This window comes from Leptonychotes weddellii, chromosome 14 (genome assembly GCF_054177405.1).
Source record: "Leptonychotes weddellii isolate Sample4059 chromosome 14, ASM5417740v2, whole genome shotgun sequence".
Taxonomy (NCBI): Eukaryota; Metazoa; Chordata; class Mammalia; order Carnivora; family Phocidae; genus Leptonychotes; species Leptonychotes weddellii.
The window spans coordinates 29,500,754-29,521,013 of record NC_138382.1 but is presented as its reverse complement, the minus strand read 5'-3'; positions in this window follow the sequence as shown (position 1 = coordinate 29,521,013).

Here is a 20,260-nt window from a genome sequence, read left to right as displayed (position 1 = left end):
AAGTGTTCCATGATTCATTGTTCGTGCACAACACCCAGTGCTCCATGCAGAACGTGCCCTCCTCAATACCCACCACCAGGCCAACCCATCCTCCCACCCCCCTCCCCTCTAGAACCCTCAGTTTGTTTTTCAGAGTCCATCTTCTCTCATGGTTCGTCCACCCCTCCGATTTCCCCCGCTTCATTCCTCCCCTCCCGCTCCCTTCTTCTTCTTCTTTTTTTTTTTTCTTAACATATCTTGCATTATTTGTCTCAGAGGTACAGATCTGAGATTCAACAGTCCTGCACAATTCACAGCGCTTACCAGAGCACATACCCTCCCCAGTGTCTATCACCCAGTCACCCCATCCCTCCCACCCCACCCCCCACTGCAACAACACTCAGTTAAAACATGGGCTAGTTCTTAAAGGAGGAAGGAATGTAATGAAGGCATTGCAGGTAGAACAAAAGCACAGAGAAGAAAATATGCTTAGTATGTTCAGAGACTGTATTAGTTTGGTAGGACTGCCATAACAAAGTACCACAGACTAGGTAGCTTAAACAACCAGAAATTTATTGTCTCATAGTTCAGGTATTTAGAAGTCTGAGATCAAGGTGTTAGCAAAATTGAATCTTAAGGACTTGGTGGGGAGCCATTTGTCTCATACTTCTCTCCTAGTTTCTGGTGTTTTGCTGGAATTTCTGGCATTGCTTGGCTTCTGTTGTGTCATTCTGATTTCTGCCCTTATGTTCACATGTAAGAGGCTCTGTGTGTGTGTGTCTGTGTTGAAATTTCTCCTTTTTATACAGACACCATTCGTATTGGATTGCAGACCCATTGCACTCCAGTAAGACCTAATATTAACTAGTTACATCTGCAACCACCCTATTTCCAAATGAGGTCACCTTCTGATGTATTGGAGGTTAGGACTTCAACATATGAATTTTGAGGGGATGTAATTCAGCCTATAACACAGCTCAATGAACAAATCATTTTGACTGAGGCAAAGGGCTCATGCAGAGGAGACGTGGTAGAGAAAATCAGAGAGAAAGCTAGGACCAGAAAGAGGAGAATCTGGAGTTTAAAATGATCAGATTTGATTCTGAAGACAGTTAATACTACTGCTTTTACAAAGTTATTGAAGCCCCCAAGGCCTTTCTCCAAACACAATGTCAAACAGAAGCACAGTATATAAACTGGACAGAAAGTGGAGCCTCTCTGCTTGTAGTCCAGTGTGGGATCTATGGTTCTCCACACTCCTGTCCCCCTCATCTCTGCGACAGTGACAGGGAATTGTAGAGCTCCCTGGAGCAGAATTTGAAAACTTCCACTTCAGAGCATTAATCTAGAAAAACAGGTTAGGCACAGCAGAAGAGGAGAATTAAATAGATTACTACAGTAGGGTAGAAATGAGGAAATGAGGCCAGATTGGGGTGGCAGCAGTGAGAAAGGGGAAGTGAATGACTCTACTAATGCAAGTGGTACAGTTTGTACAAAGTTTGAATGCTAGTATGATGGTGACTGTAAGAGGGAATAAGAATAACATGATTAATATTTTTAATTAATAAATGATTCCAACATATTAATTTCCACTCCATGTCAAGCTGTGTCCTACTTGCTCAAGTTCATTAAGCTAATACACTGGGATTTGAAAATAAAGCTGGTATGGGACTCTATTTGATTTCAAAACCTCTTTTCTTTGTTACAGATCTTCATGCTCTCAAAGATCACACTAATATTTTGAATGTAGGTGACTAGACTGAAGAAGTTTAATACCATTTATGGAATTGTGAGATGTTTGTGTTTAAAGAAATGGTAATTCTCTTTGCGACTTTAATTTGAGATAATAGTAAGACCACTAAGAAGAAGTATCTCGGGGGCCATTACAGGCATGAGAATTGTGTTCAAGACAGAAGTCCTGTGTGATACCACTTGTGTCAGCTGTTCCACTACCAACCAAAGCTCAGTGCTTTGCTGGAAGGATTCACAGGGCTCAGCATATAGCTGTACTCATGACTGATAGTTATTGCAGCAACACAGCAAGGATACAGAGCTGGGTGAGTGAGGGAGCAAGATGTATCAAATTGCTTCTGGAGAGATCCATGCCCATTCTTCCTGTGCACTCCCTAAAGTTATCACATCAAGTATGCTCTCCCCCAGACATGAAATACAACAACACACATACAGTGTTTTTTTTTTCCCAAGAAAGTCCATGTGAGACTTAGAGTTTAAGGAATTTGGAGCTGGGGGAGTGGGGATGATTACATAGGCAATCTACCCAAAACTATCAAAATTCTAGAATCCCAGAAAGAAAGCAGATGTTCACCATCAATCACATAGTTTGTACAGTCTAATTAGGGTGGTATGATCAAGCAATCTTATCAGTTCCCGATAGAAGGATCAGTTTAATAGACAAGTTCCCAGATGCCAGCAAACACCCATCTCTGTCAGCAGATCCTCCTGAAGCCCTGGAGTGCCATGCTAACTCTTTCCTGCACATCGTCCAAAAAGGAATCTGGTGTTACTCATGAAAGCTAAGTGACATGTAAGATATAAAATGAGAAAAGTGGAAGAGCAAGAATTAACTATTGGGTTATGACCATATTTACGAGTTCAGCCATCTATAAAAATTGGTAATAAATTGATTGTAAAGTTTGAAGTGAGGAGGAGAGTTAAGCTATATAAAGCTGTATTATTTAAGGATTGAAATTTGTCAGTGATCAACCTGTGAAAATGAAGGAAAGATTGTAAAGCATAAAAATTTAAGAATGAGTTTGAAGTTATGGGATATCAAAAATTAATGGCAAATTGTAATAGGCAGAATATGTGAATAGCACATCTTTGTAAAACAAGTAGAGAAACGGGTCAGGAAATTGTATTCAATTTCCCTCAACTTTTACAACACCATGAATATACACTTGCCTTTTGCTTCCCAGTTTAATTCTTGAATTATCAGATTGATATATGGATCCTGCTTTTGAATGCATACCAAAGACTTCTTTATATTGCTTTAAAAACTAAATTTAAAATTTCAATATAGTGTCTTCACAAATTCTGTTTTACATGTACAATAGTAATAGCATAACTTACCAATCTGCTATTATAGTAACATTATTTGTGCATTTTTATTGTTTTTGTTCACAGTATTTTGTCATAAATTTCAAGAATTTGCATGCTAGCATCAATTTCTATACCAGTATCCATATTTATATCTTCATCCATACCCATATCAGATTTTAATATTGCTGATAGTTTTGTTAGAGATTTAAAAAAAACAACAACGAATTAACTTGTTTTCCTTTGATTTCACAATATTTTTCCTCACAGCAATTTTAATGGTACAACAAATATATATATAATGTTTGTTAAGAGAATAGCTAAGGAATATGGCAATAGTGTAACAGTGTCCCAACAAAGGTAATTGATTATATTGCCTTTGACAAATTACACCTATAAAATCTCAGGAACCTTAGTATCCTTCAAATCAATTCTGCCTTGGAAAATCCTCAGCATATGTATCAAATGGGACCCAAAATACAGTACTGAAGACAGGTTAACACACAACCACCTTCACTCTCAACAATGACTACTTGGTTGCCGCTTTGATGTGTCCTTTCTTTTCTCTCCTGAGCTCTGTGGGTTCACAGCCTTTTGCTAGGTTTCTCTACCATTTCTGAACATGTCTTTGCAAGACTAGTGTGCTCTGTTGACACCTTTCAGATTGTTCTTCTTTTGTTTAATACTCCCACAAATATATTTATTTGTGCTTTCATGCCAAACATAAATTCCAGAAAAACCTTATACTCTGAAAAACTGTGTTCAAATAATAAGATTTATTAGAAAAATATGGTTGTGGAGCACCTGCGTGGCTCAGTCAGTTAAATGTCTGCCTTCAGCTCAGGACATGATCCCAGGGTCTTGGGATCGACTCCCATATTGGGCTCCCTGCTTAGTGGGGAATCTGCTTCACCCTCTACCCCTCCCCCCTGCTCCTGATCTCTCTCACTCTCACTCTCTCTCAAATAAATAAATAAAATCTTTAAAAAAAGAAAAACATGGGGCGCCTGGGTGGCTCAGTCGGTTAAGCGACTGCCTTCGGCTCAGGTCGTGATCCCGGAGTCCCGGGATCGAGTCCCGCATCGGGCTCCCTGCTTGGCGGGGAGTCTGCTTCTCCCTCTGGCCCTCCCGACCCTCCCCCCTCTCATGCTCTCTCTCTCTCAGTCTCTCTCTCAAATAAATAAATAAAAATCTTTAAAAAAAAAAAAAAAGAAAAACATGGTTGAGAGCAGAGCACTTAAAATCCACGCAACTTTATTGTTACAGTATTAACAAAAACAATAACAATTCTAGCAAAAATAATACCATACTTTAAAAGGCATGCAAACTTCCTAGTAAACCAAAATTACAGTGTATAAAAAATACTTTTTTCTAAAAAGCAAAGGAAGGATGTATATAGTTTGATAAGAAAGAATTCTAAGGAAGGACTAAGGCCTCTAAACTGAGGAATCAGTGAATAAATGTCCAAAATTTCAGGAAACTGCAGAGAAGCACCAATTCAGAGTATGTGGCCAATCTGCACCAAAAGAAAAAAATATGGGATGAGTGAGCATGGTGTGCTATACCGCATTCTTCCACAGTTTGCTGCGTTTAGCTGTCTAGTGTACTTTGCTCTCAGAAGCAATATTTGGTGGCACACAATATTAATGTGTTGGTAAAATTATATAACAAAATAATTCTTGTTTACTAAAAATATATGCACGATTTTTTATTATAGGAGTATGCATTAAAAGAGTAACTTCTCCTAACTTGTATTATGCATTATATTAAAAATTAAGTTGAGGGGTGCCTGGGTGGCTCAGTCAGTTAAGCGTCATGATCCCAGGGTCCTGGAATCGAGTCCTGCACTGGGCTCTGCTCAGCAGGGAGTCTGCTTCTCCCTTTCCCTCTGCCTGCTTGTGTGTGCTCTCTCTGTCAAATAAATAAATAAAATCTTTAAAAAATATATGTTTTATATAACAAATAATATAACAAATCATGGCTGAACTCTGTGCTGTGGCTCTATTTTCCTTTGATAGTTTTTTAGAGTTCTCCTACCTTAAGACTAAAGCACAAATTACAAAGGTTGAGCAAGAAGCGTAGCCAAGGATTGTCTTCAAAATAAACTCTTCCTTTTAGCAATCAATTCTTCCTTGACCAAGTTCTACAACCGAACCCTCTCTTCCATCAAAAAGAGACTCCTTGGTTCCTCAAACAAGTGAATAATTTCAAGTGAGTTTGATCAGCCCTCCAAATGCAGCGCAGGTGCAACTGAATTTATGCCAGTTACATAACACAGATCTGCATTCTAGGATTTCCACCCCACATTCAAAATTAGATAACTCCACACCATAATGTTTGGCAAGTTTTTAAGAAGATGTGTCTTCCAGTAACGTGGCTATCATTCAAGTCCACAAACACTCACCCACTATGGCCTTGGCACTGCAGATGCAACACCGTGTACACACTAGGTTATTTTCCAGCCAGTTTACCCGACTATTTAAACCATACTGTAACTAAAACACAACACAGGCAATCATGAAGAAACTACTACCATGAAAATCAGTTTTTGAAGGTAGACACACTCGCTATTCCAACTTACAGTGACATCCGGTCATTTCCCTCCATCCCTGTTCTCCAAAATAATGATGTCCTTTTCTTGATCTGCCCTCATTTTCCCCTCATCTTCTTAAAGATGAGTTGGCGGTAGATTCTTTTTGGAAAGTCACTTTTGACAGTGGTCATATAACAAGATAGTGCATGAGTGACAAAGATGGAAGTCACAGAGAATAACTGGGAGTGAAGGTTTGGAGACTCCATAAAGGGTCAACTTCCAAAACAACCCTTCCCTGGTTTTCCTGTATCAAAAGGAAAGGGAGGACGCCTGGGTGGCTCAGTCGTTAAGCATCTGCCTTCGGCTCAGGTCATGATCCCAGGGTCCTGGGATCGAGCCCCGCATCGGGCTCCCTGCTCAGCGGGAAGCCTGCTTCTCCCTCTCCCTCTGCTGCTCCCCCTGATTGTGCTCTCTCTCTCTCTGACAAATAAATAAAAAAATCTTTAAAAAAAAAAAAAGGAAAGGGAAATAAAATCAAATGCTATCCTTTGTTATTTGAGACTTCATAGAGATGATTGTAGGACAAAACACAAAATAACAAATATGACAGTCTAGAAAATTCGAAATACTTCAAAAACACACATTTAGTATACTACTTATTAATCACTAGGTAAATTTTATAATTAGAGTCTATTTAGTCTAAAGGTGGACATGCCCTCAAGGCAAATTTAAAGTAGAGGAAGGAACACATGCATATCTTCAATTCATTGGGTACCCTTTCCAACATCTCTTTGATCTGGGGAACTTCTACTCTTAGTAGTAATGTCCTATGTAATATGCCTATGCTGTTGCCTTAAATGTCCAGCCTTTTCTACGCTTTGCCTAGAATAGGTGTGTGCATTTGGTTCTGCTCCTAGGACTCAGGTAACAGACAACCACATCAGCAAATGTCTACGTTAAGCAAGTACATTTGTTAATGGGTGAGCTGCTTAAAGGTGTCAGCCTGATACCTGCCACAGTTTTCCATTAAATGCTGTTTTCAGGCTGCTTCTGGCAAGGAAAGTTTTCTCCACCAAGTTCCACTTTACAACTGCTCTACAGTCCCTGAGGTTAGCCATCTGTCAGGTGATGGGTAGGTGGGTGATGGGAGAGTGTCAGTGTGATTTAGGTCTTGAGTGTGGTTAGTGAAGCCTAAGGCGATTTCTTTGACCCCTTTTTATAGGGAAAACACCTGGCTACAGTTCATCTTACTCTCTAGTTGCAAACTGTAGCTATGGTTTGGATGCAGAAATGGTAAGGATGAACAAGAGAAGTGAAGATCCTCACCAATGTCTAATTGAACCCAAAGGGTCCACTTTGTTAAACAGGTCTTAACGATACTCTGATGTTCATTAAGCAAACATAATTTCCACCTGAGCTTGACATACACCAAAGGGATATTTTTGGTTGTTCTTCATAACCTTCCAGTCTCTCCCAAGCATCCCAAATTTTAGCCTCAGCCAAACTTAAATAAATCTGTACTTTCCCTTTTCCCGTACCCTTTGATATCTGGTAATTACTAGATTTATTTGAAATGAAATCATTTTTGTTGCATATATTATTTTGATTGACTCACTTAATGTGGTCCGAAAATACTATAATCGAGTAATTTTAAGACCTTAAGCCTAAGCACATAATCGCCTGAGAGCTACTGTGAACACCTGATTTTACTGAAGCTTAAGGACTAATGGAGGAAGACTGAAATGAGCAGATCTAGCAACAAATTGATGACAAATTACAAAAATGCTGAATTTGGAACAAAGTTGTGTACTCTCTTTGTAACTGTTCTGTGTTTGAGATTATTTTAAAATAAAAATGGAAAACAAGTCATTTTCTCAAAAAAGAAATAAAGATATTCACCTTAAAAATAGAGCATTAAACATGTTAGCATGCTTTTCTTGAAAATGGAAACATCACTCTACCCAGGTTTTCTGGACCCAAAGCTTTTACAAGTTGTGTACTTCCATAAGACAAAGCACACAATGGACACCTGGGTGGCTCAGTTGGTTAAGCATCTGACTTGATTTCAGCCCAGGTCATGATCTCAGGGTCCTGAGACTGAGCCCCACATTGGACTCCACGCTCAGCAGGGAGTCTGCTGGAGATTTTCTCTCCATCTCTTTCTGCCCTAATCCCCGCTTGCACTGTCACTCTCTCTCTCTAAAATAAATAAATTAATTTAAAAAAAAAGAAAAGACATGCAAAATTATGAATACAAATTTGACCCCAGCATCTTGGAGAAATTTTGTAGATGGGAAGCCCTGATGTTTGTTTTGTTAACTTCTCTCTCCTCTCTACTCATCCTTGCCTTTATCTCTCAATTCCAGGAGTCCTTATCCCCCCTTTAGAACAACTATGAAGGGATGACTAAAATTTCCTTTTGACACCTTTGTCTCAAACTCTCCCAATAAAAACATCTCCACCCTTTCATAAGACAAAGAGCTTTCCAAAAACAAAGCTCCATTTACTGGTAAGGACTTCCCCTTCTCCATCCCCATTCCCATATTTAGATCATAAAATACAGATGCACTTATTTTTTATTAAATGACATTTAAAAAAATTATGTGAACTCATTAGCAGTGGCTGGCATATAGTATATACATGATAAACAATAACTGATTCTGTTGATCACTTTGCTGTTAGTTGTTGAAGCGGCAGCTCTAATAGTTATTATTTAATATTAATAGTGATAATTAACATTACATTTACAGAACAGAACACAATTTTGTTTTTTTCCTACACCTCTGTTCCATACCATAGCTATATCTACTCTTTTGAAGTTTTTATTGTTGTCAGTAATGGGGAAACAGGAAATAACACAAACTTTTGTAAACTCCATATATTTTTCGTTATTTTAGCCCTGATTAGTACAAAGCCTGTGTTTTCAGGTACACAAACCACTGAAGTAACAAACATAGACACTTTAGAAATACACCCAGTCTCAGATTTATCTTGAAATTTTGTTATATGAGTTAGTGTTTCAGGAAGTTCATTGCATAAGTGTCAAGTCAGAATGGGGCTGGTGGCCAGTTTTGGGAGAGGATAGTAGAGAATGTCATACTTGGCCCTCCGTCTTTGTGGTTGGAGAAAAAATAGATCTTGGAGTTCCCTTTGCAGTCAGTAGGACACCTTAAGTATTGAGGAAGATTCAATACTCGGGTTACAGTGTTATTGCTTAATGAAGGATGTGGGACTCGAGGTATATTTTGAACTGTTATGTAAATATGGATACATAAAAATATAAGATTATTACAGGCAGAAACAATAGAAACAGGGCAAGAATTAATGATAAACTGAGAGCTAAAACTAACAATATCGCAAATTGAATATACTAGAATTGTCTCTAAAGTTCCTTCTTAAGCCTATTTTGTTGTTGATGTTATGTTATTGTTGCTATTTGTTGTTGTTTGCACTATAGTCAACAGTCCACTCTGGAGTGCCCTGATACATCACAACACTTTGGGCCATGCCACCTTCTTATTGAATATTTGCCTATTGTAATTTTAGCCTAAGCAAAGTGCAATGAGGGAATAAATTTGCTTCCAAATTGAAAAACATCCCAAAGCCAACTCTAAATGATTTTGGAATCATTCAGTACTTAGAATTATCCACACCACTGCTTCCTTCCAATTACATGGCTAAACAAAGGTAATTTGAAACACAATCTCTATGAATTTGGCATATTTAATCATCAGGGTGGGGTTGAATTACCATTGATAATCAAAACCTTTATATGTGTTCCTAGGCAAGCTAAAAATTTAATAAGATTAATCAAGAATATTGCAAATATTTAAGGCATCTTTTAAAACATATTGACCTATTAAAATGATCTATTTTGCTATAAATGATAGCACAATTCTACAGTCCCATATAGCAATAAAATTTAGCCAATATATTTTTTCAAATGCAAATAAATATATACTGCTGATAATGTAGTTTGCTTCTATCTTCTATCTCCAAGATCTATTCATTTTTTTTTCTTTTCTCTTAGAACCTATAAAAACTGTTACTTTGGAAGGGGACACGAGGGAAGGGGCAGGAGAGAGGGTGGAGTTTAATATTTGGTCTGGAAACATTCTTTAACATAAGTGATCCAGAGAAAACCATCCACTTATGGTTTAATCATTGGCTCTTTGAATGGATTTCTTAAAAAAGAAATTTCAAATTTGATTATGAATTCTTCTTAGGTATGCTTTTTAAGCAAACTATTTGTGAAATATATATAATTGTTGGTTAAATCACTGATGGTTATTTAAAACTGTAGGAACTTTTTTGAAAACTCAACATGTTTAATATTTGTCTTTATTATGTCTAGGAATATCATAAAGTAACAATTATGTGTTTTAATAGGTACTTTTCAAAGTGCATTGACACATGATCCATGACAGTTTAGTAGTATAATAATTTTAAATACAGGCTTTGTATTCCAGAGACCTAGATTGGAATATTGTTAGTTGTATGATTTTGGTTAATTTATTGACCTTAATCTTCAATTTCTTCATCAATAAAATGGGGATAATAAATCACAGCTGTTGTTGTTAAGATTAATAATAGTTAATACTGGGGTGCCTGGGTAGCTCAGTTGGTTAAGTGTCCAACTCTTGACTTTGGCTCAGGCCATGATCTCAGTTTGGAGCTTGCTGCAGATTTTCTCTCTCCCTCTCCCTCTGACCCTCCCTTTCTCTCTCACAAAAAAATAAAAATAAAAAGGTAAATACTTAGGACAAGTACTTGACTTTCATAACCATTCAACTAAACTGAGTCATATTATTATAACTAGTAGGAAAATTATACATAAAATGCAAATAAATCAATTAGCACAAAGCCTGCCATACTGAAAGCACTCAATAATTATTTGTTGTTATTGTTGTTATAAAGTGTAAAATGCTTAGCATTGAATGTGGTAGATATTCATTAACTATATGTTTCTTCTTGCTTTCTTATGCAACATACACATATCCCTGGGGAGCTTATGTGGTTTGGTGCAGTGTCATTGTCTTTCATGCTAAACAGACTTATATTTCTGTCACTCCTTTGCTACTTCCAATCTATGTGACTTGTACAATCATAATAATGAACACTTGAACAAAACATTGGGAAAGACTTTGAAATGGGCCCAGTTGGGTGCCTTCAATGGAAAACTGGGTGTTCTCTAAGCATGTCCTCTTAGATGTCTGATTCTCATGGGTCTCTGCACCTCTCATTATCTTGAAGCTATTTTACAACTCTGTACCTTTTAGATAACTGATAGCAATGCACATGATTATTTTCCATACACGTGAAAATAAATTTTCTTCTAACAAAATGCAACTGACTTCCCTCTTTCCCTGTGGAATACATAAGTTTTGCATTATTTATAAATAGGTTTTATTATTAGTGTGTTTGTGTGTGTGTATGTGTGTGTGTGTGTGTGTCTATGTTTTAGTTGTCCTTAGAACCAGTTGTAATCTCTTACTGGTTCCCTCATTAATTGATGAGTTAAATAAAATCTTTGGCACATATTCATTTTATCTCTGTATGAGAATTATGCTATATGCTTATACTCTCTTCTAAAAATTATACTTTTACATTCTCAATACATTTTAGCTACTCCTACTACTAGAACTATTCTAGATATTCTTTCATGTATTAACCTTAGAAGTCAGAAATACTACACCTGGATGCATGGCATCCTTTTAAAAGACTCATAATAGATGTGCTCAAGCTAGTGTACCATAGAAGACCAGGATTGTAAATATGGTTGAAATAATAAGTTTAGAATATCTAGTTGTTCAGCCATGGGCAAATCACTTATATTTCCTCTTCCAAGAAATGGAGACATAATGTCTGCCTCATAAGATTGTTGTTGAGATTGATTGCGATAGTGAAGACTTGCAGTTAGCTCGGTACCAAGCACTTCAATGAACAGTAGTGATTGCTATTATGGAAATTCAGGGTCTGACCAGGCAGTCCGTTTCACTGCTTAATAGTTCTCATTCTTAGCAGGTGTTGCTTAAAAGGAGCTCTAATCTTGTCTGTTGTCACTTTCATTTTCTAGTTTGCTTGTCTATTTGGTTTGATTTATGTCATTTTACTACTTCCCACATGACCGTAGTTCAAATTTTTTAGTACAAATGCTATTTCTATTCTGAATAACTCTTTCAATTTAAATATTCCTTCTTCCTTTATCTGTTTTTACTATTGCATATTTCCCAGATTCTTTACCTACCTGGCTATCCTGTAGTTTGTAAAGGTTATTCTCAAATTACTATGTCTAGAACTTAACACCAAATCCCCCTTGTGATCTGAACTAAAATGTAGTGCTGAACCACCATTGATCAAGGCATATATTTCCAGGAATTCAACACAAGAATACTTTACATTTATTAATTCTGATATATTTTTGGCTCATTTTGAGTTTATTACAGCCAACTAACATCTTCAAGTCTTTTTTCCTATCTTTACTCTCTCTCTTTTTTTTTTTTCCTTGCATGTTTGGCATTTTGAATCAAAAGTTAGAAATTAACATGTATCATTTTTGATAATAGTGACAGTCAATCGTATTAGGTAACATATTTAACACACAAAACAACCCTTGGAATTAGTTACTCTTATGGATTTAGATCAAGTACATGAAGCACATATTATTTCTTTTGGGCAAGTAGGAGGTAGTCAATAAATGTTACCAGCTTCTTCTAGTCATTCAGCACTTAACCTCTAATTTATTGCTTCCCTAATCATTGCCCAGGGAATCTCACAGGTAGGTGACCTGGGCTCAGTCTAATCTCCACAGGCTAGCCACAGTTGACTTATTGCCCCTATGGAAAGAAAGTGGCATCCATTCATCAGATATTTATTACTTTTTTCCCAATGGTAAAAGTATCAAGTGAGAGTTCTCAGCCCATAGTTAGTTTGCTTTCAGCTTAGATGCTAAAAATCAATTTACATTTAGTCACTAAACTATGTTTTAGAGTCCTACTTCACAGCGCTACTATATCTCCCATCTAAATTTTTAAAAGAACTTTTAGTAATAAGAAACCCCTTTTCTTTTCTTCAAACTCAATTAGAAGATCTTCCAGAATGAGGCACGCAATTCTAGAAAAATATTAAGAAGGCATAAATGTCCTCTGAGAACAAGGTAAATGAAAAGATCTAGTTTGTTTAGGCAGAAATTTCTGATCGTTTATTATCTTCTATAGTGAAATGTGTCTTTCAAAAAGATTTGTCTGAGTCCTAATCTGTAGTACCTGTGAATGTGACCTCATATGGAAATAAGGTCTTTTCAGATATAATTAAATTAAACATCATAAATGAACTCATTCTGGATTCAAGTGGGCCCTAAATCCAATGACTGGTGTCTTTATTTTTTTAGGTTCTTATTTAAATTCCAGTTAGTTAACAGCATGTAATATTAGTTTCAGGTGAAGAATTTAGTGATTCAACACTTCCATATAACACCTGGTGCTCATCACAAGTGCCCTCCTTAATCCCCATCACCTCTTTCCTCCATCCCCCACCCACCTCTCCTCTGGTAACCATCAGTTGTTCTCTATAGTTATGAGTCTGTTTCTTGGTTTTCCTCTCCCCCCTCCCTTGTTTGTATGTTTTGTTTCTTAAATTCCACATATGAGTGAAATCACATGCTAAGAGAATAAGTCAGTCAGAGAAAGACAAATATCATATGAGTAGTTTTCTTTATAAGAGAAAGAAAAGGGATATCTGATCACACAGGAGAGAAGGCCATGTGAATATGGTGGCAGACTGGAGTTCTATTGTTATCAACCAAGAAACTCCAGGAGCCACCAGATGCTGGAAGAGGCAGGGAAGAATTTTCCCCTAGAGCCTTCAGAGGGACTGTAGCCCTGCCAAAATCTCCACTTGGAATTCTAGCCTCTAGAACTGTGAAAGAATAAATTATTGTTTTAAGCCACCAGATTTGTGGTAATTTGTTGCAGTAGCTCCAGGAAACTAGTATATCTTCCATAGACACTCTTAGTTAACCAGTATGATAAAGAAATAGCATCAACTTTCTAACTTCTCTGGTTCTACATTTAGCAGTTATGAAAATGGGCTAATCTGTTGTGGAGGCAATTTACTCTGTTTTCCAGCCTTATTTAAAGTATAATTTACTTTTACATATTGTTCTTTCATTTCACAAGATTTTACTGAGCACCTTCAAATACATTATGATACTGTGGTGAACAAAACAGAAAACACACATACACACACACACACACAAATACCCACAAATTCCTGCTCCAATGGAGCTTATATTCTAGGGGATGGTAGATAGAAAATAAATAGTACAATGTAATGTATGGGGATTAACATAAGAATAAAAAAAAATAGTAAATTATGTTGTGTTGGCAGAGAGTAAGGAAAACAGGATTGTATGGAGGGACGTGATTATAAATAAAAAAAGCACAGACTTGAATGAGGTGACATTTGGAAAAAAGTTTAGAAGGAGGTAAGTGAGTACAACATGGTTATATCTAAGGGAAAATAATTCTAGTTAGAAGAAACAACAAATACAAAGGCTCTCATTTGGGGGTATGTTTGCTATATTTGAGAAGTAGAATAACGAGGCCAGAGCTAATGGCAGTAGAAATCAAGGGACCACAAGGACTTCACTCAGTGAGATGCATAGCCATTGGTGGGTTTTTAAGAGAGCAGTGACATGCTCAAAATAGATGTTGTTTTTAATTATTTTTGTGCCATGAATTCATGTTGGATGTTTCCAATTGGAATAATTTTTATTTGAGGTCCATTTCCAATATGGACTATTAGATGAATGTTTTAATGTTAATACCATTAAATGTGTAGATAATACAAAGTAAATCATTTCACAGATTTGTGATAGAGTAAAATATGTGATTCATTAAAAATCTAGCAGGGCGTATACCAAACACTGTAATTTTGAAATAGTGATGGATGTAAATGATATTTCAAGATATCTGTGGCAACTTAATGTGATATGAAAATACCTGTAAACTGTTTTGGTAAACAAAATGGGAATACTGTTAAGACTACCATGGCTTATCGCCTATATTTGTAATCAATGAAATGACTCCCTGAATTCTATCCAAATTAATAGCCATTGGTTTGTATGTATGTTGTAATGAAATCAAGAATAGAAGCAGAAACACTAATAATCTATGTATCATATGATTTAACTTAGAATGGCATTTTGCCACTTAAAAATAAAGAGATTTTTATGATGATATGGCTATTTCCGTATGTAACTGCAAGCCTCCTATGGTCTTAACGTTCAAATGTAGGAAAGAGAAAAAGAAATTACATTATAGTTTATATTTAGTTTATCATGTTAAGTCTGATACAGTTACAGGTATAAATATGGAGAAAGTGAGAATTTACTCCCTGAAAGATGACTACATTTTTCCCCAGGGGCATGTTTATTTGGGAGATAGATGATACAGATCTAGATCTTTGTTTGGGAGATATACACACATACACACACTTTATTTCCCAATTTATGATATGCATTTGTTCTCCTATATTTAACAGGAAACTAGGGGCAGCTGGGTGGCTCATTTGTTAAACGTCTGCCTTAGGCTCAGGTCATGATCCCAGGGTCCTGGGATCGAGCCCCACAACCGGCTCCCTGCTCCGCGGAAGCCTGCTTCTCCCTCTCCCAGTCCCCCTGCTTTTGTTCCCTCTCTCGCTGCCTCTCTCTCGTCAAATAAATAAATAAGATTTATTTATTTTAAAAAAAGGAACCTAGAGAGAAAAAATAAATCAACTTGACTATCACCAATACCCTACTTGTGTTACATTATTTCAGTTATAATCCAAGCCTAAAATAGTTTAGTTTTCCAAAGGAAATACACCTACATAAATTTACACCAAATCTCTCTCCTTAGGTGGAAAAGAAAAAGCTCACAAAATTTTAACAAATATCATTTAACCTTACCTTACTCTCATGTAAGTCTTAAAACACATCAAAGTTGAAAGTGAATGTAATTCTGGACCTTAAAACAAAGAAAGTTTTGTGTTAATTTTCAATGTCCTGGCCAAATCATGAAGAAACAAAGGTTACATGATGAAATTTCATCATGTAACTAATAATCCAAGTCATTTTAGTCACTTGATTACCTATAAGCAGCATAATTTTATAGACCTCACTAAAATGTTTCACTCTTTCAGAATGTGCTAGAATGCACTATCTCTTATACTTCACATTATCACAATTCAGTAAATATACATCACACCCAAGCAAGTTCACAAATCAACTCTGTGTTAAATGTATGACATTAAACATATGGAAAGTATATTCAATTGATTGTGATTTTCTAGAGTCTTTTTTTTTTTTAAAGATTTTATTTATTTATTTGACAGAGACAGAGACAGCGAGAGCAGGAACACAAGCAGGGGGAGTGGGAGAGGGAGAAGCAGGCTTCCTGCTGAGCCGGGAGCCCGATGTGGGACTCGATCCCAGGACCCTAGGATCATGACCTGAGCCGAAGGCAGTCGCTTAACCAACTGAGCCACCCAGGCGCCCTTGATTGTGATTTTCATACTTGCATTGTTTGTGCCTAATCCCCATTTTAAAACATCTGGATACACCAAGTTTTGTATAGTGTGTAGCTTTTCTTTTTAATCAACATATTTTTGCTGCTTCTGAAATAGGTGTCGACCTAAGCTTTGTCCTTGCCACAGGCTATGAAAGACAGTACTTTGAAGGTTTTTTCTTTTCTTTTTTTTTTTTTTTGGTAATCCAATAAGGCATTTTCTGAGAAAGAAGATGAAGACCCTCTCTCTTTAAGGAAAGTAATCTTTCAAGCAAGTTTGAGACACAGTAATAATAGCAGACCACTATATTCCTTAGAAAATTCTGTAATAAAATTTTGTATCTTTCCATATTTCTAGATATTCTAAGTAGAACTTGAGATTTAAAAGTTGGGAATATAACATATGAATCAGCTTAACATTTAAGAACATGCATTATTAAAAAGGTGTTGTTAAAATGTCATATTGTAGGAGCTGCATTAGCATTGTTTTAAAGGTTAGCTATATTACATGTGTCTTTAGAATCTCAAGGAATCTATAAAATTTAACTAAGTATGCATACGTGTATATTTCATATTTGTGTATTTTGCATATTCAAGCATATAGGTGCATATGTGCATATGTGCATGTGCAGATAGATGATAAATATTTACTTGTGGGCATGAAATGCATATATACAGAGAGATAGAGAGACTGTCATTTTATAACAGATAGGGATCAGCCCTGCCTAGCTAGTAAGTGGATAGAGTGAATGTAGTGATTTTGTGAATTGCCTTTATAACCTAAGAATCAAGAAAATATAGGAAAGCTTTTCTGTTGCTTTGGCTGAATGTGGTTCTTTACTGGATCCATATCCTATTTCCGTTGACCCCTTGAATAGGGTGGCTCAGCGGTTCTTTGCTTTCATGTCTTATCTCATTTTATCCTAACAACTCTATAAAGGCACATATTATTCTCTCCAGGTTATGGGTGATAAAACCAAGGGATTGAATGACTTCTATAATGGCACACTGCTGTTCTTTCCACCTTTAGAGTGCTTTGATTTCCACAGCATTTTCAGTGTTTATCAGTGGAGAGTGGGATTTAGGACTATCTGCATCAGAATCAAATCATATGAGATTCTTGTTAAAAAAATATATATATATATACATATTTTTTTGATAAGTGCCTGCACCCTGTCAAAGCAGAATCTAAAAGAGGAGACACTGGAATTTGCATTTGGTACCAACAACCAAAGTGGTTCTTTTGTTTCTGTAAAGGCCAAGGTTATGGCTAGCAGTAAGCGAGCCCTAGACCCCAGCTGCTGAGTCATTCCCGAGAGCCTCGCTTCGCAAAATGTGGTCTGCACGCCAGCAGCATTGGCATAACTGGAAACTTGTTAGAAATGCGGAAACACAGGCCCGCACTGAAGATTAGCATGCATGATCTGCGGGTGATTTGTCTGCATACTAGTGTGTGAGAAGTCCTGCCTTAAGACTTTTTCATTATTCACCCCATTTGGTATTTCTCAAACTTTTTTACAATACATATAAAGAATTTTTATAATATAATAATCATCAGGGGGCATGGTCAACCATGGCTGTCCCCAGACTTCTCTCTGGAGGTTGTTTTTCTATGTCTGAGGAGGTGTCTGGAATTATATGTTCAGAAAGCACTCCAGGCGATCATTATCATTGGATAAGTTGGTAAAACATCATTTCTATTACCTCTATACAGAGTCTCTGGTGTGCATACCTGTTGGTTGCTGGGAGTTTGGGGTGGGTATTTGAGTTACTGATCAACCGACCGTTGGAGCAAATCATCGGTATCTGCAGAGGCAGCATGGTGTGGGGCTGATGAGCACGTGGGTACAAGTGTGTGCCCAAGTTATTTAAATTCTCTGCCCCTCAGTTTCCTCGTTTGTAAAATGAGGACAATAATCCTATATACTTCTTAGAGTTATTGTGAAGAATAAATGAATTTTTATGAAAAACCCTAAAAATAGTTTCTGTTTACCTGATATTACTAATGTGTAGACTCCCTACAAAGCCCCTTTATAATTGGGCCCTTGATTTTTTGTTTGTACTTCTCCAAACATTGCAGTGTCTCTTTGCCAGCTCTCTTTCTTGAGAGTAAAATTAGACTTTGGAATTTAGATTCCTATACTCTGAATTCATTTTCCTCTCTTCCTCCTCCCCTCCTATGTAGGGAAAAGTCTATGGTTAAAGTTTTGGATGTGAAAGCGCTCCTTTAGGCCACCTGCTAGCCTGCACCCCAATTTCAACTGCAGCTGTTCCAGCTCTATTTCAGGCCAGGTGGGTGTTACCATCTCCACCTTGTAACTAAAAGGAACCTTAAAAAACCTGAGGTATGCAAAGAGCCAGTGGGAAGAATCGTCAAATATTGAGCAGCACCTGATATAAATGATTTTATTTGCATCAAAGCCCTGCAGAGATATTTTAAAGATAGTTTGACTGACAGATTATGTATTTTTGCTAAGGCCACACAGAGTAAGGGATCCTGATTCCAAACCCAGGTCTCATGGTCTCTGTAACTAGAGCTTTTTCCATTAGAGTTACATATTCTCCACATTTCAGAAAGGAGTAGAGGATATGTAGAGAATGCAGCACAGTTCAAGATAAAACACTAGGAAAAAGGAGAATGACGATACAGAAGTTAACATAATAGCTAACAATTTTGAATGCTTACAACAGATGAGGCTTTATGAGTTTTACATGTATTAACTCATCCAGTCTCTGAAGTAATATTCATTGTTATTGTAGTCCTCATTCTACAAATGAAGAAATTCAGGACCAGGGATATTAAGTAAATAGTCCAAGGGCACGATAAGGGCTGGGGCTATCATTGGAAAGTAGGGAGTCCAAGTCCTAATCTAAAAGCTCTTGACCACCATGTCATACAGCCTCCCCAAAGCTGAGCTCCCAAGTGCGTCTTTATCTCCAATCATTCAGGCAGCTGGGGGCACAAAGGAAGTCATTAGAAACTCGGCTTGTGATTTTTTTTGCCAAGAGTAGATGTATCAATTCATCTGCAAAAATATTTTTCTTAGGGGTCAATTTAAGTAAGGACTTTTTATGTGTTATGACCATTTCCATTTCCTGATTTAATTCTGCTTCCTATACTGCTCGCATTCATCTCAATTAGACCTCCAAGGTCCTAGAAAGGAGTATTGGCGTACAGCTGTAGTATTGACACTCATGGGCAAACCTATTCTAGGGAATTTGATTTCTAATATTGAGGCATTGCAGAAGACTTTAATTTCTGCAGGTTTAGTTTGAAGAGAGTGGGAGTTGAGACTAAATGAACTTTGAGAGTATCACAGAGTTTCTTACAACTCTAAATGACTATTGGCAAGGGCAGAGTCAACCCTCCCAGTGTTTGGGCAGGATGAATTGCCACTTTTGGCAAACATCCCTTACACCTTCTTTCCAGCTTGGGAGCCTAGCTCTAAGATACCAGAGAACTGCTCTATCCTGGTCACACATGGTAGGGAATTTTTTCTTTCTTTTTTTTTTTAAAGAGAAGGCATGCACATTGGGCCAGCCTTGGGAATCCAGGAAGAGACAAGGGGGGGGATATTTGAGAATCATTTTTCTGGTTCTTCCTAGTAACTGAATTATCTTCCAACTCATGAGAATATTGAAACTCAGCCTGTTTGCATTTTGTTTAATTTTAGCTTTCTTGTTCCCTTACTGTGACTTTTAGAATTTGGATCCAAGAAAATTAACTTTATCTGAGAAGTCTGCCTCCTCCACAACATGGGTAGGGTTAATCATACCCTATTATGCATCTAGGATTTATCATGGTTGTAATACACAGTGAATTGTGCAGCTATTTCTCTTTCTAAATTTCATATTCCTGGAAAGCTGTGACCTTGATTTACTCTTTTCTTTTTTTTTTTTTAAACCCCCAGTGTCAAGTATAGGGCTTAACACAAAAGTGATAGATAATTCTGGAAGCGGGGGAAATCGGAGGGGTGGACGAACCATGAGAGACGATGGACTCTGAAAAACAAACTGAGGGTTCTAGAGGGGAGGGGGGTGGGAGGATGGGTTAGCCTGGTGGTGGGTATTGAGGAGGGCACATTCTGCATGGAGCACTGGGTGTTATGCACAAACAATGAATCATGGAACACTTCATCTAGAA